The sequence below is a fragment of the Portunus trituberculatus genome, chromosome 37, assembly GCF_017591435.1.
Source record: "Portunus trituberculatus isolate SZX2019 chromosome 37, ASM1759143v1, whole genome shotgun sequence".
NCBI lineage: Eukaryota > Metazoa > Arthropoda > Malacostraca > Decapoda > Portunidae > Portunus > Portunus trituberculatus.
In genome coordinates this window covers 3,801,819-3,826,686 of record NC_059291.1, presented here as the reverse complement: position 1 = coordinate 3,826,686, position 24,868 = coordinate 3,801,819, and the positions used below count along the sequence as shown (strand labels likewise).

The 24,868-nt window shown below is 41.1% G+C and overlaps 2 protein-coding genes across 2 annotated transcripts in view; both read left to right on the top strand.

Annotated features, from left to right (window-relative positions):
* The window catches only part of LOC123514028 (ribitol-5-phosphate xylosyltransferase 1-like), a 25,261-nt gene extending 23,318 nt beyond the window's left edge, over nucleotides 1-1,943 (top strand). Inside the window, exon 12 of the mRNA XM_045271598.1 lies at nucleotides 1,864-1,943. The gene's annotated coding sequence lies outside the window, so the exon portion shown is untranslated. The remainder of the gene's footprint in view (nucleotides 1-1,863) is intronic.
* Nucleotides 1,944-11,675: 9,732 nt separating this feature from the next.
* The window catches only part of LOC123514027 (orexin receptor type 1-like), a 94,309-nt gene continuing 81,116 nt past the window's right edge, over nucleotides 11,676-24,868 (top strand). The window contains 1 exon segment of the mRNA XM_045271596.1: nucleotides 11,676-11,791. The gene's annotated coding sequence lies outside the window, so the exon portion shown is untranslated.

Genomic DNA, 24,868 nt, shown 5'->3' with positions numbered 1-24,868 from the left:
GAAGGGGATCACGTCGTGCTCAATTTGCATAATTGGCCCAACACGTAGTAAAACGCTGAACATAAATACCTCGTGTCTCTGTGGCGGGGCGGGGCGGGGCGGGATGGAGTGGCAGGAGAATCGTGTTGTCCTCTAAGGTGGTGTGCGTTGGGTGACACCTGCACCTATTGGCTTGTTCCTTTGCATCATGTATCACTCTTGAGCTTCAGGTCGCCAGGAAGTGGTTCGTGCCTCTGCACTGGAACGCGGGGATGTCGTGCCAAGCATCCGCGATGAGAAACCTTCAGGAGACTCGTGCTATTTTAACTTATGTATTCACGCTGTGTGCTTCAGGCTGTGTCGCAGTACATACGAGGCAAGCACTTAATTAATGCCTTCGTTAACGCAGTTCGTGGCGCTCATGCTGTTTCTTGGTTTCATGAATTTACTTCTGCAACTTATGGCACAGACTTCTGCAATAACCTCACGCCGCTGTGCAATAGGCGGCTAATGTTTCTGCTGCTGCTATTTGAGTTATATTTTTTGGTTGTTTTTATTTTTATTTATTTATTTATTTTATCGTAGCCGTTGTTGTCGTTGCAGTAGTTGGTGTTGTTGTCGTCGTCATCTTTGTTGATGTTATTGTGGTTGGTGGTGGTGTTGCTTTTGTTAATATTATTACCTATTATTGTTGTTATTTTGTTGTTGATATTGTGTTACCATTTCATTTGCTGCTTTCATTATTCTTGTTTCTTCTGTTGTCTGTGTCACTACTTATGATAGCATACCATGACAATAGTGTTACTAAAATACCAGAAAGCTATGTGACAATTTCCACCCGAACTGTCCATCTTCTACTGGCATTGAATAATCTAATAACCGTGTTGGAAGCAGTTCCTGTGTATAGTTACCAAAAGTTTAAGAAATTAATCATGAGAGCTCATGGTTAATTGCATCGGGTAAGTTTGGTGGATGGAGTGGCGTGGGAAGGGTGATGGAGTTTCCAGAATGACATTATGAGGGTGATGCAAATTTTTGGAAATGTTGTTAATCACGTTGGGTGCCACTGCCAGACGCGCTGAGTGAGATAGCCAGTGAAGGGCAGCGGACCACAGCGCTCGTGGGGAAAGTGAAAGAGAGAGAGAGAGAGAATATCACACACATTTACCGACAAAACAATTAAGCTGTCAAACACACAAGCACGTTACTTACAAACAGACCTCAAGCCTCTTGGCGCGAATGACAAGTAAATGGAAATTTCTTTTTTAGGTTTCGTATCGTAAAACAGAGGGAACATACTTTTGAGTACATCAATTCAGAATGTACACTTTGTTTAACTCTATCTGAAAATCTTACCGAGGACACGCTGATGCATTGTAAGATCATACATCTAGAGAGGAATATCGAAGCATCTCGAACTAATTTATCCTCTGCTTTGTTAGTCTTGCCTCTATTTTTTTTTTATTTTGCCTTGTAAAATACAAATATATCGCATTCTTCCATCGTTTATACTTTCATCCTGCTAGCTTCATGTATAAAAAAATGTCCACTTACAGGAAATATTTACACACCATTCATTGCTCATATGTAAATGCATCTGTCTGCATGACCTGTATTTTAAAACGCTTCCAGTTCCAGGAGTAATCTCAAATACCACAGAGATATTACATCAGACCCTCATTTGTTTTGCTTTCCTTTGTTGCTGCGTACGCCTTCTTGTTACACTATCTTTAAAATCATGAAAGAAGCCTTGAAAACCACAATAACGCTTGCTAAAATCTCTTGAAAGTCGAGATAGGACAGATTTTCGTAAGTGTGTGTCATGTTTTCTATACAGAAGAGAGGAACTCAGCTCGTAAATAACAAGGCATTTATTCTTTCCAGAGGCGAATAGAGGCGAAGCTCATTCCGATGTGGGCCACGGGAAAGGTTTTGCTATTACCCTCGTCCTCTGCGTGGCTGCCAGCGTGTTGGTGAGTAAATGTGTGTGACTAGGTGAATGAGGGGATAGATATATATGTATGGAGATAGACTGATAGATGGATAGATAGATAGATAAATAGATAGATAGATAGATAGATAGTTAGATAGATAGAGAAATGAACAGATAGAAAGATATGCATAGATAGATAAACAGTTACATAGATAGATAGATCAATAAATAAATGGAGGGATTAATATTTGAACAATTTTATGTAATATATATAATAGGTGTGTGTTTTCCTATACTCTTTCCATATATTCACTTATTTGTATTGCCCACGTATGAATCTGGTCTTTATTCAATATTTGTTCCATCCATTTTATTGGTGTGTTTGTATTCCATTGGCGTTCGTACCCCGTTTTGTTTACTTACTTATTTATTTTCGTTTGTATTTGTATTCGCTTATTTATGCAATTGCTCGGGGCGACTCTCAATTTTCTTGACCACGAATACCAACCGTGACTCCCAAATTATTCCCACGACCTTACACAGTATAGCTCCTCTTCAGAGAGAGAGAGAGAGAGAGAGAGAGAGAGAGAGAGAGAGAGAGAGAGAGAGAGCGCATAGAATAGGGACCAAAAGGCATCATCATCATCGAGAGAGAGAGAGAGAGAGAGAGAGAGAGAGAGAGAGAGAGAGAGAGAGAGAGAGAGAGAGAGAGAGAGAGAGAGAGAGAGAACATTCCAGTATATTGTATCCTTCCAGTGAACAATGCAGTTATTTAGAGAATCGTGAAAAAAAAAAATATATATATATATATATATATATATATATATATATATATATATATATATATATATATATATATATATATATATATATATATGTTTTCATGATCGTGATTCTTTGGCTGTGGCTGTTGTGTGAAGCGTACATATCGGTGTCTTGCAACCTGACACGCCGCCCTCTGACTAGTACTCTCAAATACTTCAGCGCTTCACCTCCACTATTTCAAAAGGCTTTATTTAAGATTACACGAGTTTTTTTTTTAAGGTGTTTTTATGGTTCTAGAGGCATAGATTTCTACACTATTAACTGGAGAAACACTCTTGGAAACCCTGCTAGTCATCTCTGTGGTCTTGGAAAATAGTCGTGGTGAGAGAGCAAAGCGTTTCTGAATAAGGACATCTGTTATATGATGCCTGTGTTTTTACTGAATGTCCGACAGGGTGTACTCTTCTGCCACATAATCCCGTTGCTGTGGGACATTAGATTGATCCCTATGTTACCTCGCTGGTGCTAGAGGTAACCATTATTTTCTCTTCTCTTATCTCTTTCACTGGTACATTGTGGGACTCTCTCTCTCTCTCTCTCTCTCTCTCTCTCTCTCTCTCTCTCTCTCTCTCTCTCTCTCTCTCTCTCTCTCTCTCTCTCTCTCTCTCTTATAGACTAATTCCTGAACATTCCTACTTGTGCCAGAGGTAACCAGTATTTTCTCTCTTTCACGATTTTCTTATGTTAATTTGGGGATTCTACTTCCTGGGTTTTTTTTTTTTCTTCTCTTTGACGTAACTGCTTTCAGAGTGCCGAGATGTTTCCAGTACCTTCTGTCTTTCATCTCTTTCGATAATGAATTGTGAAGTTGTATCTGCTGTTTTTTCTACGTTTTTCGTTTTTCAATTTTTTTATAACTTAACTGCATTTAGAGATAGTATTATGGCGTTCCCAGCACCTTGTCATTTTTTATCCTTTATCGCTCAGTTATTAATTGTGGGACTTCCGGCTTGTTTCATTTTTTTTTTTTCTTGCTATGACCGAAAATGTTCAGTGTTAAAAGTTTTTCCGAATCTAAGCTGACCTCGGTTTTAGAGACTCTTTTCTGGTTAACTTTTTTTTCTCTGAGCTGCAAATTGACTGGCTTTCCTCGACCCTTCCCCTTTTTCCGTGTCCTACATTGGTCACTCTCATGGATTAAAAGTCAATTAGTTAATCATTTTATTGTCGTATTTTAATTTTACATGAATTTCTTTCTCTCTCAGCGTCCGCAACCTTTGGAAATATGAAAACGATAAAGAGAGTAAGAAAAGTAGCACCATGAAGGAATTTACTCGTGGAAGATCATTTATCATGAAAAATATTTAATTTAATATAGATAGTTAAACCTCATGAGTGTCATATGACCTCTTTGTTGAGGCGTAAAAACTCGATCAAATTCTTAGATAATCTCGATCTTGTCAGGACGCCTTAAACACACACACACACACACACACACACACACACACACACACACACACACACACACACACACACACACACACACACACACACACACACACACACACACACACACACACACACACACACACACACAATAAGAATAAAATAAAAACAAAGATGCCCTGTTTCCCAAAAGTAAATAAGCACACACTGAATGCATTTCGGTGGCGGGAATAAAGATAGTTTGTTTCTCTTTGTCTTGCTCGGGATGAAACAATATAGATTTTTTTCGTGTGATGGAGCGCCCTGTCAGAACTCGCTTTGCTGCCATTAGTTTACGCTGAGCTCCTTCTTCTGCTGCTACTGCAAAAAAACTGATGGCCGGGCAGAGGAGGAAGAGACGCACTGCAGACAACGCTTGCTTTTGGTTCAGTGGGAGACAGTGAAGGTTGGCGAGCCAGTGTTTAGCTTCGAGTGTTGATGGAGAAACGTTAGAGCAGTTAGTCGCCTCCAGGGGTTATTATGTTGGACTGATAGGTGATAGTATAGTCTCTCTCTCTCTCTCTCTCTCTCTCTCTCTCTCTCTCTCTCTCTCTCTCTCTCTCTCTCTCTCTCTCTCTCTCTCTCTCTCTCTGTTGTTTCTGTTCATCCATCGTAGTTTGAGATTGTTATTGGTTAGTTTTAGTTTTAGTTTTCACATTTATTTGTTCATTTTTTTCCATGAACTTGTGTGTATGTATAACGTCACTCACGGATTGTCTGTCTGTGCGTCTATGTTTGTGTGTGTGTGTGTGTGTGTGTGTGTGTGTGTGTGTGTGTGTGTGTGTGTGTGTGTGTGTGTGTGTGTGTGTGTGTGTGTGTGTGTGTGTGTGTGTGTGTGTGTGTCTGTGTGTGTGTTAAAAATCTATATATGCGTTCACAACACATGCCATCATACACAAAATCATACACGTCTTTCCTTATTTACTCAAACACACACACACACACACACACCCCTCCATCACTTCCCCTTGGTAATAACATCGCAACGCATCGCTATAGCTAGTTCCTCCTTAAAGAGAGCCGCTGGTGGTCTTGTTTACAGACATTAGGGGCGAGGGCGGCGGGAAAGTCCTCGATGTAAGCAGGGATCGAGGCTTGTTCCAGTTTTTATCACGAGGGACTCAGGGCGATCACTGAGAGGAATACACAAGAGGCGAGCGTACCTGGGCACTTTCTAGGAGCGGGGAGCGTGAATGAAAGCAGGTCTAGGAAGGGAAGGAGGAAGGAGCAGCGGACTATGGATAGGGTGGCTGGCGGTGGAGAATAATGAGACAGGCATAAATTTTCTCTCCTAAGCGAACAGTACAAAGAGAGCGTGATGAAAACGTTGGGAATGAGAGAGAGAGAGAGAGAGAGAGAGAGAGAGAGAGAGAGAGAGAGAGAGAGAGAGAGAGAGAGAGAGAGAAAGAATTTAAGATCCTACGTACTAGAAAGAAGATACGCATAGTTTCACTCATTAGTTTAATTCAGCAGTTTCGTTTCTTTTCATTTCTTCCTTACATTTAGTCACCATTATTTGTACGCACTGCAGTGAACACCAGCTACAATTAGTACATGACCTTTGAAGCTGTATTTCTCCCACAGCTGACTAAAAGAGTGGTTGTTTTGAATATGATATAAGACAAGATAAATGTGTGTGTTTAAGCTCGTCTCTAACATGTATGTCTTCAATTCTTTCTCTACTACTTGGCACATCTTTTCTTGATCAGTAACCACTCTGAAACATTTCTCTTTGTTCTGCAGCTATCTCCAAAACACTGTACTGGCTAGAAATTCCAAAACTTATTCTTGTAAACAATTTTCTTTCTGGTAATCACTAATAAAACACCCCATACATTGTAGTTACTGTGGTGAACCGTTACATATCGCAGGGGAAGGTTAATCCATTCTGTTCTGTAGGCAATTTCCATCGTTACACCTGTTAGAGTAGATAAGATGCAATTGTATTAGATGAATAGATAGATGATGTTTATAGCCTCCTTGATGAGGGAAATGCATCACTTTAACACTTTCACAGTGATACGAAACAATTAAGAAAAGCAGAAATAATGTATGAAATTATATAAACATCTGTAAGAAAGTGAGTGATAAAAAAGAAAAGATTCTGAAATTCTTATTCAGTTTAAGAATTTGACATAACTTTAGAACATGTAAAGATGACTCAGAGTGACTGGTAGTTAAGATACGATGTACCAAATAGCGGCCAAAAGGTTAACAAACTTGATAAATAATGAAATTGATGCTGTGGTATTGGAAAAAAGGTTAGAATTTTCTCACAAAGCACTCGAAGAATTTGTGCAGGCGATCGCAAGTGACACAAGCAAATTACATCACGTCACTTGGAGGCAAGACAGGGATCTGTCTTGATCAGAAAACACGAGAAAAGTGTTAAAAATGTAATGACGTTCAGAGAGAGAGAGAGAGAGAGAGAGAGTGGGTGCGTGAGAAAAACAGACAGGCAGACAGACAGAGAGGTAGAGAGACAAACAGACAGAGAGACAAGCAGACAAAGAGAGAGAGAGAGAGAGAGAGAGAGAGAGAGAGAGAGAGAGAGAGAGAGAGAGAGAGAGAGAGAGAGAGATAATATTGATGAATTATTCCCCCCTGGTAAATAAGTCACGAAGGAGAGCCATAAATAATCTGTTATTGTGAAGCGACACCTGCAAAGAAAAAAAAAAGGGAAAATGACGTTGCAATAAATTATCCTCTGAGGACAAAATTTGGAAGAAAATAAAAGGAAAGCAACAACAACAACAACAACAACAACAACAACAACAACAACAACAATGTGAGATGCAGGTATTGCAATTGGATATAATTCATGGAAAATCTTGCATACTCTAGTGTAGAGAGAGAGAGAGAGAGAGAGAGAGAGAGAGAGAGAGAGAGAGAGAGAGAGAGAGAGAGACGGGGGGGTGGTGGATATATTCAACTAGAACTGTTACATTGATATCGATAATTTTTCCTTCTCTTTTCCGTCTAGTCATGAATCGTACGGAAGGAAGTGAAGGCAGTGAAAACATGTCACTTTATTGGTCTCTGTTTGAGGAATATTGGGGCCGCCGTGGTACAGTGGAACCATGCGTGCTTTGTGGTCCGAGGGGTCTCCAAGCGCACGGGTTCGAATCCTGTCCACGGTCCGAGTGTAGGTTGGGCTTCCTCACTTGGGGCAACAGTTTCCTAGCGGGTGGGCTTTTAGATAAGAGGTACCCCAAAAAGTATCCCCTTTAGCCCATAAATTCCCGTGAAAAGCACACATGGTATAAGAAAAATAAGATAGACCTTTTAGTCTCCTCAATTACTCGCCGCACTTGATGTATTCGGAATGTAATAATGAGACGTCCCACATTTGCCTCACTGTGTATGATGCTTATTGAAGAGAGGGACGTTATCTATTCATGCATTTTTTTATTTCGTGTCGTTCTTATCATGTTTTGCTCGAGTGATATTCTCTCTCTCTCTCTCTCTCTCTCTCTCTCTCTCTCTCTCTCTCTCTCTCTCTCTCTCTCTCTCTCTCTCTCTCTCTCTCTCTCTCTCTCTCTCTCTCTCTCTCTCTCTCTCTCTCTCTCTCTCTCTCTCTCTCTCACCGCACCACCGTACCACGAAAGACTTTAATCAACTCGTAATTATTAACTCTTTCATGGATAAAGTCATTCCCTTCTTTACTCTGATGGAAGTCGTGGGATTATTAACGTTCCTCTATCATACCAATTCTTTTATTCCTCTACCTCGATACCATTTTGTTTTTATTCTTCTTTCCCGGACGTATTCTGAAACATAAAGCCATGAACTGCCCGCGTATCCAAGCCTGTAGAATAAAAAAGTAAGATAAAATAGAAATATCTTCACTAGAATAATAATCTTATCCCTTTCACCTTTGTTGCCTTTGAGGAAAAACCAAACAATAGCGAAGCGAATCCTTGCAACTATACAATATTTTTTTTCTTCTTCACGTATAGGATATCAACGCACAAATGAAAACCTATAGTATCGGCGGCGGTGGTGGTGGTGGTAGTGCTAGTAGTAGTGGTGGTGGTAGTGACGGCATCAGCAGTAATGTGAACGAATGCGAGGAATCAGGCGACGTGCGAGCGCTGCGTTCTGTCTTGCCAGGAAGGGACTCGGGTATAATTGAATTTGTGCAAAGGATGCCGTGAAGGGGACTAATGATAGATCTGAATAAAGGATTGAAATGAGCTGGTGGAGGAAGGTAAAGGAAGGGAAAACAAGAGTGGAATATTCTCTCTCTCTCTCTCTCTCTCTCTCTCTCTCTCTCTCTCTCTCTCTCTCTCTCTCTCTCTCTCTCTCTCTCTCTCTCTCTCTCTCTCTCTCTCTCTCTCTCTCTCTCTCTCTCAAGCTCTACGCTCCAGATTCTACTCTGTACAATTTCCGCGTTCTGTTAAACTCCTGTTCCAGTAATACCAGCGGGTTGGTGGGGGTGGGGTGAGGTAATCCCAGGTTCTGTGTCAAGAATAACTAAAGCAAAGTAAATCACCAGGTGCCGTTTGTTTCTCCACTACTGCTGGCCTTTACTGTCGGGCGGAGGCAGGTGAGGGAGGCGGGAAACGTATAGAGAACCCAGAACGCCTTTATTGTTTCACGGTGGCGATCCTGCGATGTTGCTCCTGCTAGGGTTACTGTTTTTACCCGTGTTTTGAAGCCTTTTGTCCTTTTTCTTATAAGGGTCGGGGTTTGATTAGTCGGGTTGTCATGGATGTTTTTTTTTTCTTATTTATAGTTCAGGGTCTTGAGTGAATTATCACCAAATTCATGAAACTACTTCTCGAAACCGCCATTAACGTTACCTGAGTGACTATTTTCTTTTAAGTCCACGGAAGTTTTTTGTCGGTTTCACTTGATAATTTCTTTTTATTACTGGTGATGCGACATCCTCAGACTGTCACCCTTGAAAACGCTATTAACTTCCATTTCAAGCAAAATAAGCCATTGAAATGCTTGAGAGTAGGAGGAGTAGTCATTAATGTAAACCACCACGTCTTACTTTCCCTACTTACACGTGTCTTCTTAGCCTAGGGATGTGCTTGAGGTGCTTTGGCTAACGCTGAGGTAATATGGTGTCGGCTAATACGAGAGAATGCTAACTCCACCGTGAGCTGAAGTTGAAATTGTGCTTGTATTGTGGGATGCGTGGAGCAGTGTACCGTATTGCCACCCAGCCATAAAACACCACGCAGAGCTAATGAGGTTTTGCCGGTCACCAATTCATATAAAGTTATCTTTATCTACATACAACGGCTTACGCATAGGAGAGAGAGAGAGAGAGAGAGAGAGAGAGAGAGAGAGAGAGAGAGAGAGAGAGAGAGAGAGAGAGATTATTGTATCCTGTTTCATCTGAAAGCCGAATTTAAAATGATAAATAGTAAGATATATTGTAACGGATCTTTTTTCCCTGTTTCCCAGCGTTCTGTCCTACCTTGACCCCGCCGTGCCATGCCCTTCCATGTCCTGCCTTTCCCTGCCCCGCTCTACGACACTACTCTGCTTCATTTCCTTGTTGCCCCTGCCCCTGCTATGCCTAACAAGGTTACCTGAGTGGGAGCGTGTTTGGCCGCGGGTCATCCCTAATTATTGGTGCCTTTGAGGAGACTTTTGTGTGAGGCTTGTTACCGCCGCGGGCACAGACGGGGAGAACCGAGAGGTAGCGGAGAAGAAATAGATTACAAAGAAACTGTAACAAGTCGGGTTACACTTTGTGTTGTTGATGGTTTGGGGCTAAAGGCGACACGCGGGAATGAACGCGAAGTTAAAGCTGTTCACTTAGTCCTGCTGCCGTCCAGGCCGCTCATCGCTCTCTGATTTACCCGACTACACAACAAAGGGCTTCACTGTGGAAGGGATTTAGTGCTCAGTGTACCGAGAGAAATGAACACGGGGAGCACCCCCGCCCTCCTGCGTGGCTCCATCCTGAGGGCAGAAGCACTTCAGGGACACTCGAGGCAAGTACTTCATGTACTTTCTGGTTCTCTTTGAGTTATTATTACATGTGCTTCAAAGTGGAAGAAAACGATGTAACATCCAAGAGAGCAATTCAAGGAAAATTCCTAAAGCTTAAATGTTTGTTCCGTGTGATGCACCGGAGATTAAAACGGCTTTCTTCCTGTTGGTTAGCGAGACTTTAATCCTTCGTAGCGTTTCAAGTTGACTAATTAGTACATCAATATACACATACAAAATTCATATGTGTATGTAAATTTGAAACTATTGACGTTTATTTACTTATTTGCGGTTGTAATAATGTATTTGTGTGTGTTTGTGTCTGTGTACCAATCAACAAAACTTTTATATAAAAATGTTTTATATAAAAAAGATGAAGGAAAGCCCTTTTTATTTCCTGAGTCAACGGCAGTTGTGGTGATCGTTGTGTCTCGTTAGATCGGCCACTTGACGCCTCCTTCACCACCCTTGCCCCCACTGCCTCCTTCCCTCTCCATCTTACAGCCTCCCTCTTTACTAGTTATGATGATATAGCGAAGCTGATTTGTCACGTTTGCTGTTTACTGCTTCCTGTTACTGTATACATTATTTCCTTTGATATTCTATTCCAAACATACACGGATTTTAGTCTCCTCATATTTTAGAATTGTATTTCCTTCACACAGACGGAATATGAACAAAAGACGCACAGAAGAAAAAAAAAGTTGGCATTGAAACACGAACTCGCATTGGAAACAACATTTTCTTTCACACAAACATGGAAAGAGAATTAAATTATAAACAAAAAACACATGCGTAAAGAAAAAAAAGACATTATTCCACTGGGACAAGAGGATATAGGAAACAAGAAAATGAAACATACATAAATAGACGTGGAGGAAACGTAAAAGAAGGCTTTTCAGAGTGAGGTACAGTACGTCTCCCTCACTTGAGTGCCTTGGGGGGAGACGGTGTTGGTCGGTGTGTTGGTCGAAGGAAAGGAACAATATGAGCTGCAATGGAGGGAGGGGAAAGTATGGGGTCATTAGGGTTGCGAGGCCTAAAGATGATGGTGGGTGTTGTTTGATGCTGGTTCTCTTGCTGGTAACGATGTGGAAATGCCAACTGTGACTACGTCTTTTTTTTTTTTTTCGTCTTCCCAAGGCCAATTTTCTCTCGCTCGATAACCTTTGTTTCATATCTTTGGCCCAGTTAGCAACGGCAGATAACGAGGAAAGATGTGCTGCGCCTTCCACAGATGCAATACTTCAGCGCGACATACGACCAACCCACATATCATAGTCCCTTTACGCCTCCCTTCAATTGTGGAATGTTCTTAAGTTGTGGTTTTCGAGTTTATCAACGTTTTTCAAGCCCTTATGGAGCTTTGGGTAAGTGTTGATACCTTACTGGTCATTTGTGTATTCATTCTAATATAAAAACACACAAAACGTAAAGATTTTTATTTTTAACTATTACTGATATTAAGTACTTGGAGATCCAAATGCTCCTAGGGGACTTTGAAAAACACTTATTTATACATTGAATAGAGGTGAAAGAAAAAGCCCGGGTACAGTACGATAACCTCTCCCCAGCAGTGTCCGCCGGGGTCGCCTCAACTCTCAGTTTCTCCAACACCTGCTGCTGTGCCGGGCCGCGCGCACCTCCTGGCCGTGATGTTCCCGAAGTGTGCAGGTTAGTATTGCCTCGCCACCCCGCCGCTCGCTTGTAGCAAGATAAGTTACATAATGGTTCCTGCCTCAGGATAGTTTTATGAGACTCCGGCACGAGTAGTTTTGTTTGTTTTTTTTGTTTCTCTCACTTGTACACCTCGCGCACCTGTACACGTAACACCTGTCGACGTACTGTGACAGGAGCCGTATTCCGCTTGCGTCCTGTGATGCAGGGAGCGGCCGCCCTTCACACATCACTTCATTCCAACACAAGGAAGGCAGCCCATGCAGAGGCGGAGATTAAAAGTAAATTACGAGAGCAACGAAGCGTGTGTCTGTACAACAAAATTCACTACACACTTTTCGGCCGGTGAAAATCAGCGTTGTGAGCTTATCTTTTCTTCTTCTTTTCCTCGTTATTATTTGTTTTTTTTTTTTTTTGTTTATTCCTCTTTCTTTGCCGCGAAACTCGATATTTTCTTTCACCAGATATTGTCAGCACAAGTTGAGTGTTTTCAAGAGGCTCTTCCCTGATATTTCATGACAGAACCTCTTTGTGTGTGTGTGTGTGTGTGTGTGTGTGTGTGTGTGTGTGTGTGTGTGTGTGTGTGCGTGCGTACGTACGCGCAATGTTATGTTGCCAGTGTTAAGCCAGTGGAGGCAGTAAATTCTTGGAAAAGTAGCGATGGAGCGTCTACGTACCCTTCCTGTATTGCCTCATCAGTGAGCTCGACCATAAAAGGATGATATTGTAGAACACAGAATTTTGCCGCGACCTCTTCTCTTAGTAAGTTAAGGGGATGTACGTACAAGGTTTGCTCGTCGTCCTCACAAAACACACTTTCCTCACACTCTCTCCAGTCCAGCATGACTCTCAAATCTTCTCCACGGTCCCTCCACTTCTTTCAAAATCTGTCTCTTGCCTTCCTCTTCCTTTCCATAGCAGTAAAGATAATCGTTCTATTTCACTCAGAGGAATCAGTAAGTCTACAAATCTTACCTACAATGATGAACTTTCTAACTCCAGGTACTGATGCTAATGAACACTGAATGCTATGCTGTTCTCTAAGGCCTTTGTCTTGAGCTTCATTCATGCTCACAAAAGTTTGCCATTTCTTTGAATCAGTCTACGAAACAGACTTCTCTTCTTTTTACTACACTCGTCATATTTCTTGATATTTATAAACATAGAAAAAAGCAAGGTAACGTAGCAAAAGAGAAATATAAAGGCACATCAGAAAATAATATGGCATCTCCATTTTTTCTGTTTGATTTGGGAAACAACTTTTAAGCAGACTTTCCTCATCCTATTCCTTTGTGCCATTTCTCTTGATAAATAGATAAATAGTACATATAAATGATGAGAAATGTGTATGTTCACGTTTCTTTAAGTTTGATATTAACATAGATTTCAGCATAGACTTATCAGCCAAAACTACTTATGATAACAAATGCTACTAGTAATATCATTCCTAGTAATACGTGCCAATGCGAAAGTCCAAAGTCATTCACGATTCATATTTTTTTTTTCTTGTGTAAACAGGAAAACCGGCCAAGAGCAACAAAAACTACAAAAAAAGCCCACAGTGGTGCCGGTCCCCGAAAAGGGTTTAAATAATTGGCCAAAAGAATGGAATAAATGTCATTTCTTTGAGTTCTTCCATTCAAGGTGGAGACACAAGCAAGTGCCCTCCAGTTTACAAGTCAGCCTGCAGCTTCCTCCGCTCCGTTGTAATTAGTGCCCGCTCATTATAACCACACTCCAGCCACTTCAGCGGTGCCCCTCAGTATCCCCAGCCACGTGTCGTTGTCCCTTCACAATGTACAGAACTTGCGTATAAAACAAGTGGGATGAAGATCTGTTTTCTTTGTGATGTACGTTAGTATGTCAAACAATACTAATCCTCATGTAACAAAGATTGTGTGTGTGTGTGTGTGTGTGTCTGTGTGTGTGTGTGTGTGTGTGTGTGTGTGTGTGTGTGTGTGTGTGTGTGTGTGTGTGTGTGTGTGTGTGTGTGTGTGTGTGTGTGTGTGTGTGTGTGTGTGTGTGTGTAAAGGGAAGCGTCTTTGTGTGTGTACAAACCCGCTTAAGTAAATCTCTACTGTTCCGCTACTAATATGAAAAAAATGTAGTTTCTTTTCTCAATTTTTTACATGGATCATATTTCTCTCGACCACATGTTTTTCGTATTTTCTGTTATATTTCTTGACTGCTTAGATTTTCTTTTATCACTTTTATGGATAAATTCCACATAGTACAATAGTTTGATGTGCGTATTCACAATTTTCCCAACACCTTAATGATAATGTGATTGTACGATGAGGTCAGTAAAAACTCGCTCCAGAAAATGTTATTAAATATGAATTGCTGCAGAAGACCTCTTTCTAAGCTTTTCCTTGAGATTTCATGTATACTGAGACAGTCATTCTGTATGTGCTGTTTAGTTTCATCATTAAATATATTACTTGAACTTTATATAGAAAAATGTTTAGTATTTAGTATTTATTGTCAGCTCTGTCATCCTCCTCAGTACGTTTACTTTTGAATATCATAATCCTTCAAGTGGTGTTGTCACTTTCATTATATATAATATGTATTATTCACTTTGATCGTTAGGCTTCTTATTCTCACTTCACACTTCCGCTGCTATAGTCGTATTCATCGACATTATAGCAGTGTAAAAACTGATATTTCAATGGACAAACAGAAAAAAAAGGGTGGGTATACAAGCAGTGCTACAAGAAAAAATATAGTAAAGATCATATATTTTCAGGTACGTAATTATATAATTAAGAGGAAGTGTATAAAATAAGTCTAGTAGATTATGAGAAAAAATATTCAGGAGGGAAATAATTAAATTGTGAAAATATCTTCCCACTTTGTTCAGCAGCCACAGCACATGGTATTAGGTGCGCACATTCTTGCCGGCGACATTCTCACATTATTCCTTTACTTCTCACTATTTTAATAACCACATGAGTTTCTCAAGATGTACCAAATGATCAAATAGGAAGCAGAATTGATATACAAACGCGTCATGGCACTCAAGGGGTTAACCTCACGGACAAACACAAAGCAACATCCGACAAAAGAAACAAGGAGGAAGAAAATATCGATCAAAGAAAAATTAAATACCCAGAATCGTTCTGAAGGACAAGAAAATAAAGTGGTCCTGTCGGATAAAAATAAAGGGCTGGTTGGCCGGCCGGAAAAGCTTGTTGGCGTCTCGTCCTTCACACAGCAAAGCCTTCAGCGTCTTCAGCTTTATTCTATAACTTGTGCAGAGGTGACATCTATTTTTCAACGTTCCCAGTTCCCTCGCACCTTCATGGCTGTGAGGAGCGAGGAGACTGTGATGGCCGATAGATAGGGAAGAGAGAGAGAGAGAGAGAGAGAGAGAGAGAGAGAGAGAGAGAGAGAGAGAGAGAGAGAGAGAGAGAGAGAGAGAGATATGCTGACAACTCAGTACAATCTAAGAGAAGAAAGAAAACGCTGAGAGAGAGAGAGAGAGAGAGAGAGAGAGAGAGAGAGAGAGAGAGAGAGAGAGAGAGAGAGAGAGAGAGAGAGAGAGAGAAACGAAAACAGCCTACGAACGCGCGATTTGTGACGACGAAGACGAGACGAAAGGAAGATGAAGAAACATGTATAGAAAACGGAAAAGTGATATTAGCATGCGATATTGCCCTGGTAGCAAATTTTCTTTTTATTTGAAAGTTAGCAGGATTCCTTGGAACTCGTACATATAATACATCAATAACCCGGTCTTTCCCTATTGCCTCTCTGCTCTTCATAAAGGGCGAGGGAGCTCAAGCCTCGCCTCCCTTTCTGAATCTTCATAACCTCCGTCTGAGTGTTCCTTCTAAGGTGAGACAAAGGAGTGAAAGGAGCCAGACTCACCTTTTTATATAGAGCTTGTCCTTTGTTGCTTTTATGTCGCCTTCGTCGCCCTGTCGTCTCTGGATGTTAGAAGTCTGAGAGAGAGAAGAGGGAGTGACAGATAGACAGAGACAGACAAAGAGAGAGAGAGAGAGAGAGAGAGAGAGAGAGAGAGAGAGAGAGAGAGAGAGAGAGAGAGAGAGAGAGAGAGAGAGAGAGAGAGAGAGAGAGAGAGAGAGAGAGAGAGAGAGACAGACAGACAGACAGACAGAGACAGAGACAGACAGACAGACAGACAGACAGACAGACAGACAGACAGAGAGAGAGAGAGAGAGAGAGAGAGAGAGAGAGAGAGAGAGAGAGAGAGAGAGAGAGAGAGAGAGAGAGAGAGAGAGAGAGAGAGAGAGAGAGAGAGAGAGAGAGTTTAAGAATTTAATTACCAGCTCCAAACGATTTTCAATTTTCCAATCTCGTGGTGAGAAATTCATGGCTATAATATACTTAGCAATGGTCATATTCTTCCTGAGCGCTCTCTCTCTCTCTCTCTCTCTCTCTCTCTCTCTCTCTCAGTGAAAGTGACCGTCCCATTCTCCCCGCGGCGTTAGCAAGGCTCGGGTCATGGCGCTGTTGCAGGTTCACTCTCACCCCGATCTCGTTACCGCCATTCAGCTGAGCCTCACTTCTCTACCGGGTCCTCTCCGTCCCCTCCGCCGCCCCGCAGTCCCTCCCGATATGTGATGCGGGGACAGGAAGTAAAATAAATGCAGCGGTGCGTCTCACTTCCCCCTCTGTAGTTACGCCATTGGATTTCAACTTTTTTTTTTTTTTCTATGAGGGAAGTTCCAGTGGGTCTGCCGGGCTCGTAATGAGTGGGTGGGTAAGAGAGTTTTTCGTTTTATTGAGGCTGCCTGGCAAGATTGAGGCGCTGGGAACGAAGTGGTGGATTTGGCACTTAGGAATATGTTTAAGAAAATGGTGGTGAACTTTTTGTCTCGAGGATTGAAAGAGAGAGAGAGAGAGAGAGAGAGAGAGAGAGAGAGAGAGAGAGAAAGAGGGGATTCCTTTCATACATGCTAGTCGTAACCTCCAGGTGCCCACAACTTTTTTACAAATCGGTATGTTCAATCTTAACTTAGGCGTTTAAACTTTATAGATGAATTTTATGGGAGTTTAATCTCTCTCTCTCTCTCTCTCTCTCTCTCTCTCTCTCTCTCTCTCTCTCTCTCTCTCTCTCTCTCTCTCTCTCTCTCTCTCTCTCTCTCTCTCTCTCTCTCTCTCTCTCTCTCTCTTCCCCTTCCCTTCCTTCCTTCCCTTCCTCCTCCTTCTTTCCTTCCCTTCCTTCTTCTCTTCCTTATCTTTTCTTTCCTTCTATTCTCCTCTCTTCCCTTCCCTTCCTTTCTTTTTTCTTTTCCCCCTTCCTTCCCTCCTTCCTTCCTTCCTTCCTTCCTTCCTTCCTTTCTTCCTTCTTTCCTTCCTTCCTCTCCTTCCTTCCTTCCTTTCTCTCCTTTCTTCCTTAATTTCCTTTCTCTCTCCTTCTTTGCAGCTGCTTACCTCCACATGTTCGAATATATCTTGCCTAATTGAAGGAGAAACCTCTGCGGGGTCTTCTTGCTTTGCTGTTTGTTTTCTTCAGCTTCCTAATTTGTTTCCTTTTGTCTGTGTATTTATTTTTCTTTTGTGTCAGTTCCAGCGTGTGTGTGTGTGTGTGTGTGTGTGTGTGTGTCTCTCTCTCTCTCTCTCTCTCTCTCTCTCTCTCTCTCTCTCTCTCTCTCTCTCTCTCTCTCTCTCTCTCTCTCTCTCTCTCTCTCTCTCTCTCTCTCTCTCTCTCTCTCTCTCTCTCTCTCTCTCTCTCTCTCTCTCTCTCACCTTATTGTTTCTCACAGCCGATGAATAAAAGTTGTTTAGCTAAATTGGAAAAGTTTCATAGCTACCCTGAAAGACTTAAGCCGATATTCTCCTTAGTGTGAAGCTTGGACTGGCACTTCCCACTTAATTAACCCCGGAAGGAAGCTGGTACTATAGAATTCTCAAGAAGTTTTGTACCCTAATAGATTTTTTTTTACCGTCGCTGCTGTAATGGCCGTTTCGATTCCTTCCTTCATTTCGATGCAGTCCTGCCACTCCCTCTGTGAAAAAACCCTGTAGAGGGAAGGGAGGGAAGCTAAGAGTTAAGGGTGAAAGGGCTGTGGTTTGAGGACTGTGAGGTCGAAAAGTGTGAGAGGGAATGTATTGTGGCGTGAGGTATGAAAAGGAAAGGGGGAGGAGGATAAGGTTTAGTGGTACTGCAGGGAAGAGCATAGAGATATAGGCAGAGTGTTGTATTAAGAGGCGAAGGGAAGTGTGTGCTTCATATTGATATTAGAGCTTGTAGAGTTGTGTAGTGGGGAAGGTTCAGTTGGTGGTGCTGGTGGTGGTGGTGGTGGTGGCAACTGTAGGTGGTGGTGAGTCAAGGTGGCGGTGAGGGGAGGTAGTGGTGGCGACAGGTGGTGGTGATGGCAGGTGGTGGTGACGGCAGGTGGTGGTAGCGACAGGTGTTGTAGGGTGTCATGTGGTGTCTCAGTTTCTCTTCCTGAAATGTCACAATCTTGTTTCCATTGGTTACCATTGCTGTGTGTGACCTTTTTTAGTGGTTTATAGTTATGCGTGTGCCTTTTTTCGTGGTTATTTTCCTTGTTACATTTTATTTTTCTTATTGCCATCATTACCGATACAATTACTATTTTTTTTATTACCGTCATTATTACAATTGGCGCGAAACACTACTAGAGACAATGGGCGCTGCAATATTCAGTTCAGATTCTATAAAGCGACAAGCTGAAACAGACACGCACAGACCCACGACCTGACGTCCTTTCTGAGTGAACTTCTATAGCCATCACACAAATCAAAGCGGTAAGAAAAGAACTCAAAAATGAAATACTCGAAATACCGGCAAATGTAAAGCGGAGAGGACGAGACGTGAGAGGAGGAAGGAGAAGTGAAGGTCCTCTTATGTATGAAAGAAAAACTTCAGTGCGTCTCCTGTGATCCGTGAAACCAAGCTGGAAGGAAGGCGGGAAGGAGAAAAGCCTAGATAGGTTTTAAGGAAAGTAGGAAAAGTGGTGGAAAAGTTGCTGTCAGAATTGGTACGAAGGATGGTGAAGCTATTACCGTAAAGGGCGAGTGGTAAGGAGGAGAGAAAGAGGCAAGAGAGGTTCGTAGCAAGCGCGAGATATTACTACGGACATGAATAGAGATGGGCAGAGGGATGGAAAGTGGGTGTATTTGAGTTCAAGGTGAAAGGCGAGGCTAGGGAAATCTCCTGAGAATTGCTATGAGAGAGAGAGAGAGAGAGAGAGAGAGAGAGAGAGAGAGAGAGAGAGAGAGAGAGAGAGAGAGAGAGAGAGAGAGATTGGTATAGGAGCTCTGAGGCGTAATATTGAGGACAATACTGATGGGAGTGTGATTAGTACGTATTGAGTAGCTAGAATGGAAATGTGTAAGAAGGCAGAATGCTGATGAAGGGACGTACATCAAATCAGCAGACATATAAATAGACTACATGAGCTGGAAAACACGAGAATATTTACTTCCATTAACGTTGAAATCAATGTACCTCACTGTTCCACCATTTGTTTAATGAAAGGTCCGCTTAACATCTGCGGAGAAAATTCATTACATATTGCGAGTTATCTGTTTGTCATTTCATATGCGTAGGAGGCCTTTCAACTTTTCTCATCATTCTCGCAAGTAAAGTCTACGGTGAGCGGGTGCCGTGTTTTACTATCTCTGAGAAGTGTTCGTCTCCCTGTAGAGTCTCTGAAATAAGTTTACGAAGAATAACCTTCTCTTTTCTGTAATCCTAGGAGTGTTGTCTATGTTCGTTATAACTGAATTGTGTTTTTGTACTGCCTGGATGGAATGAAGATGGAGATATCAGAGGAATGTATGTAGTTTTGAAAATACATAACAACCAGAAGTAAAGAAAAATATATAAACCTTGTAATTACTCTAAATAGACAAAGAAAGAAAAGTCTAATAGATGTAGATATGATAAATTAAGTGACTCACCATCTAAGATTTTCAACTGTGAGTAGAAAGAAACGTAAAAAAAATTAAATAAGGTTCGTAAAGGAAAGAAAATCCATAGAAAATTTTAGACGTAATTAGGATTAGCTAATAAGGTGAAGTGGGTCTTAATACGGATTTGTTAAATGCAACAAAAGTGAGGAAATTTAGATTCTGAAATTGAAAAAAATATGGAAAAGAATGTGAACATTTTATTAGTATTCCGATTTTTTATAAGTGTGGTGTGGGGAAAGTGTAGCAATTAATTAGAGACAGAGAGAGAGAGAGAGAGAGAGAGAGAGAGAGAGAGAGAGAGAGAGAGATTCAGATTCATAACTTTTATTCACTAGATGAAATAATCATACATGTGAAAGAGACTGACCGAGAGAGAGAGAGAGAGAGAGAGAGAGAGAGAGAGAGAGAGAGAGAGAGAGAGAGAGAGAGAGAGAGAGAGAGAATATTGAGAAGCTTACGTACAACAGTTTCTGCGGAGAACAGAGGGGAGTTGGTGGAAGGTTCCTGAAAGTTCTGAAAAGGAAAGTAAGACAAAAGAAATCGGGTGAGGATTGAGGGAGAGAACCTTTTCAAATGGCTTAGTGTGAGTGGAGACTATTTTGAGAGGATTGAACTAATGTGTAGAGGGAAAGGACGCAAGGGTCATATACGCCAGCCAGCCAGCCTGAGACTTCACGTTGACACTAGTTCGCGAGTTTGTGCTGATATTGCTTGATGCGAAACTACAGGTTATTCGAGATCACATTATGTAATACTGTAATTCCACAAGATTTCTAGGAGTAACATGCGAGCAGGACAACGCCGCCAGAAATCAAACATGTCGAAAAAACGTTCAGCAATTTAGCATTTTTTTTTAATGGAAAATTAGAACCATGAAAAACATTGAGTTGTAAAAAAAAAAAAAAAAAGTTTAGCTTCAAGTTTGGTGAAATGGAAATAATGACGAAATAAGAATGTGTATTTCGAGAAAAAAAAAAGTGATAAAGTGATTGAAAAAGGTATTCGGTGAGTCACTGAAATGAGAGAAGCGGAAAATAAGAAAATGTTAATCAAGAAAACTAAGAAAAAGGAAACTAAGAGGAAAGATTTTTATTACACAAAAAATAAACAAAAAAAAAAGTTACCAGATTAATAAAAGTAGAGAAACTTTTTCATTTTCATTATTATTATTATTATTATTATTATTATTATTATTATTATTATTATTATTATTATTATTATTATTATTATCATTAATATTATTATTAATATTATTGTATTATCATTATTATTATTAGTAGTAGTATTAAAAGTAGTAGTAATATTATTACTATAATTAATATTACTGGTGTTGTTGATGGAGGTGGTGATGTTACCCATAATGTTATTGTTATGATAGTTTTCCGCATTTATGATGGCTAATAGGCGTTTTAATTTGATGGCACATCGCATATACTATATCTCTTTTGCCGTAAAATGCGTTCTATGAATTCAATAAAATGTCAATGTCCAGAACAATTCCAAAAGCTCGTTTGTGTACGTCTCTCTCTCTCTCTCTCTCTCTCTCTCTCTCTCTCTCTCTCTCTCTCTCTCTCTCTCTCTCTCTCTCTCTCTCTCTCTCTCTCTCTCTCTCTCTCTCTCTCTCTTCCATGCTGCTGGTAGTAATAATGCACATGTACATCTATAATAAGTGTGCATGAGTAATGGAGGTTGGAAGTCCTTTTAGTATGTGCAGTGCATAATGGTATCATGCTTCGCCAGTGCAATGCATTTACAACGATTACTGCGAAATATTAATGCAATGCTACCTGTGCATTATTCGCTGGATGCTGTCAGTGGAGAGCAGGAGTCGTGGTATGTATAGGTGTAGTAGTAACAAGGGAGTCTAAAAGGATAGGGAGGGATCTTTGTGTGTGTGTGTGTGTGTGTGTGTGTGTGTGTGTGTGTGTGTAAGTCAACATTACGGCTATGGATTTCATGTTTAGCAATTTTCATATATCGTAGAGAAATGTTTATGGAAGTAGTGGTTGTTTTGATAATAATTGTGAGTATTGGATTTGGCAGTTGGTGTTTATAATGAGCAGTGGTAGTGATGTAACATTTACTAAAGTGCCGCAAGATCATAATGCAAAAGTGAGTGTTGCTTTCAAACTGATTGCTTTGGATTAAACAACATCACATTAATACATTAGAATATTACAACACCTTAAACATCCTGTATTTGCTGTAGGAAAGAGGGCACCACAATATTTAGTTTATATATTGAAGTTGCGACACGCTTTGCTATTTTTCTCGTTCCCAGGCTCGTGGGGATCAAATTCGATTTTTAACAGGAAGTCCAAGAGAGGGGAGAGTATTCCATCTGGCGTCAGAGGTGCGGCTTTTGAAGTGTGGCCACCCCCTCCAGCGTGCAGGAAATAGGCGACGGCTTAGGTACAGAGCAGGCACTTTTATCAGCTTTCGTGTGGCGCCTGAGGGTGGTGATGGACTCCTTGATAGACGCTGATTGCAATGGAGAGTCCGGGATGTCTTGCTCTTAAGGTGAATGTCAGAGTTGTCAGTGAAGGTTCTCTTCTGTCAGGGTTGGGTCTCTGTTTGCCGAGGGTTTGCAAGTTTGACACTCTGGTCGTCTCTCTCTCTCTCCTTCTGTCTTTGTCTGTCTCTGTCTCTCTGTTTCTGTCTATCTGTATGTTTGTTTGTTTGTTTGTTTGTCTGTGTGTCTGTCTGTCTGTCTGTCTGTCTCTGTCTCTGTCTCTCTCTTTCTCTTTCTCTCTCTCTCTCTCTCTCTCTCTCTCTCTCTCTCTCTCTCTCTCTCTCTCTCTCTCTCTCTCTCTCTCTCTCTCTCTCTCTCTCTCTCTCTCTCTCTCTCTCTCTCTCTCTCTCTCTCTCTCTCTCTCTCTCTCTCTCTCTCTCTCTCTCTCTCTCTCTTGATAACAACATCACTATTATCAGCAGCACGTGTCACACTCCGTCCCACACCACAACCTCCTTCCTTCCTTTTGACCTCGGGAGTTACTTTCGGGCAAGGACAGCGGCAGAGTCACTTAAAATTTCGCTGGACTCCGACCCATTGCTTCGAGGCTACACCTGCCCCTTTAAGAGTGGGTTGCCGCCCCCCTCCGCTCCCCTTGCATTGTCGTGTCGTGCGGCGTCGGCGTCCCTGGGCGCGTCACGGCCGGGGACAACAGATTTCTTACATCCTTCTCCATTGCAGCTGACACAACTTTGGTGGAGCAAGAGGGAGATAGAGGAAAAGTAAAAATAACTACCTCTGTCGATTTTATGAACACAATGGGAGTCTTACCGTGTATTTTTACTTTGTGTGTGTGTGTGTGTGTGTGTGTGTGTGTGTGTGTGTGTGTGTGTGTACGTAGCATGTTTTTATTCTTATATTCTCTCTCTCTCTCTCTCTCTCTCTCTCTCTCTCTCTCTCTCTCTCTCTCTCTCTCTCTCTCTCTCTCTTTCTTTCTTTGTGTGTGTCTGTGTGTGTGTGTGTGTGTGTGTGTGTGTGTGTGTGTGTGTGTGTGTGTGTGTGAGGATGGAGAGACAGACAGAACAGACAGACAGATGTGCCTTTGTAACTTAGTTTGAATATTTATCAAACGCCTGGTTGCCGTTGCGTCACCGAAGAAAGAATGAATACATAGCGCACACACACACACACACACACACACACACACACACACACACACACACACACACACACACACAGTTTTGACAGTAATTAACAAGAAAAATATCAGACGAAACGCCGATAAAAATCTTATGGAGACTAAATCACTTGAGCACCAATCACAAATTTCCCTAGGAGACAATAGGTGAGGGGAAAACTGTACCATATGGGAAAACACCCACACAATAAGCTTCTTTGGACATGATCAGTTTAGCAGGGGAAATACTTTTGAAAACACGGACAATATAGAGAGGAAAAGCTTACATAAAGACTGCCTCAGTGAAAGAGACATCTTGCATGGTTACAATGAAAGACACCGCAATTAATTGACGGAAGACCGACAGACTTTGATGCATTGTTAACTGTTTTGCGTGTGATGCTGCCAAAGCTGCTGCTTCTTTTGTATCTTTTGTGCAAGGAAAGCAGTTTTCTTATTAATTCTTAATGAAACAAAAAATTTCTTTTAAACTAATAATTTTACTTAGGTTTGTTTATATCGCTCTTTTTATGAGTGTTTTTTTTTTTTTTGTTTATCGCTATTCATTTATCTAGTTATATAGAATGACTGACAAATAGACTGAAAGACTGATAGAGTGATGAACATATAATTGATAAAAAGAACATCGATTAAAGTAAGGGAAGCCACAAAACTTACACATAAATCCTTCCCGACCTTTTCCATCGATTATGAAACCCATGAACGTTTCCAATACCTTTTTTCAAATCTCCCTAATGACGCGTAACCAGCAACCTAAATATAATCATAATGATGTTGTTACTGTAGACTCACCAAGGAGTTTTATTAGAAGAATAGATAAGTTTATGGATGAAGACGATGGGTGGAAATAGATAGGAATGTTTTATACAAGGACTGTCACGTGTACGCCTGCTGATATATTGAAACATCCACTATTTTTTTTTCATGATCTTTTTTGTCGATCAGTCAGTCCTCGTCTAGTTGTAATTCAATCTTTTTTATCTATTTATCTATCTGTCTATCTATTTGTTAATCCATCTATCTATTTATCCGTCTATCTTTTCATCTATTTACCCATCTACCTACCTATATATCTATTTACATGTCTATCTGTCTATCTTTCTACCTGCACGCCTACCTGCCTTTCCTACCTACCTATAGGTACCTATCTTATATATCTATCTATCACCTATCCACCTATCTATCAATCAGTCTATATATCTATTTTCTTATCTATCCACCTTCCTACCTATCTATTTGTTTACCTACGTACCATTAATAGGAGAACGCCATCATGTCCTCTTCCACCTTCTTGCCACGCCTTCATGAACTTGCATTTTATTTCAAGAGGAACGAATGTGGAACTCACAACTTAAACTGATTTTCCAATTTTCGCAGTGTTCCTGTGTTGTTCAGGAAGGCAACACAGTGGGAGGCACTCATCCTCATTCTCAGCAATTACCGAGTCATCGCTTTTTTTCTCTCTTTTTTAGTCCAAGCTCTTCCTCTCCCTCGCTCGAAGGATAGTAAC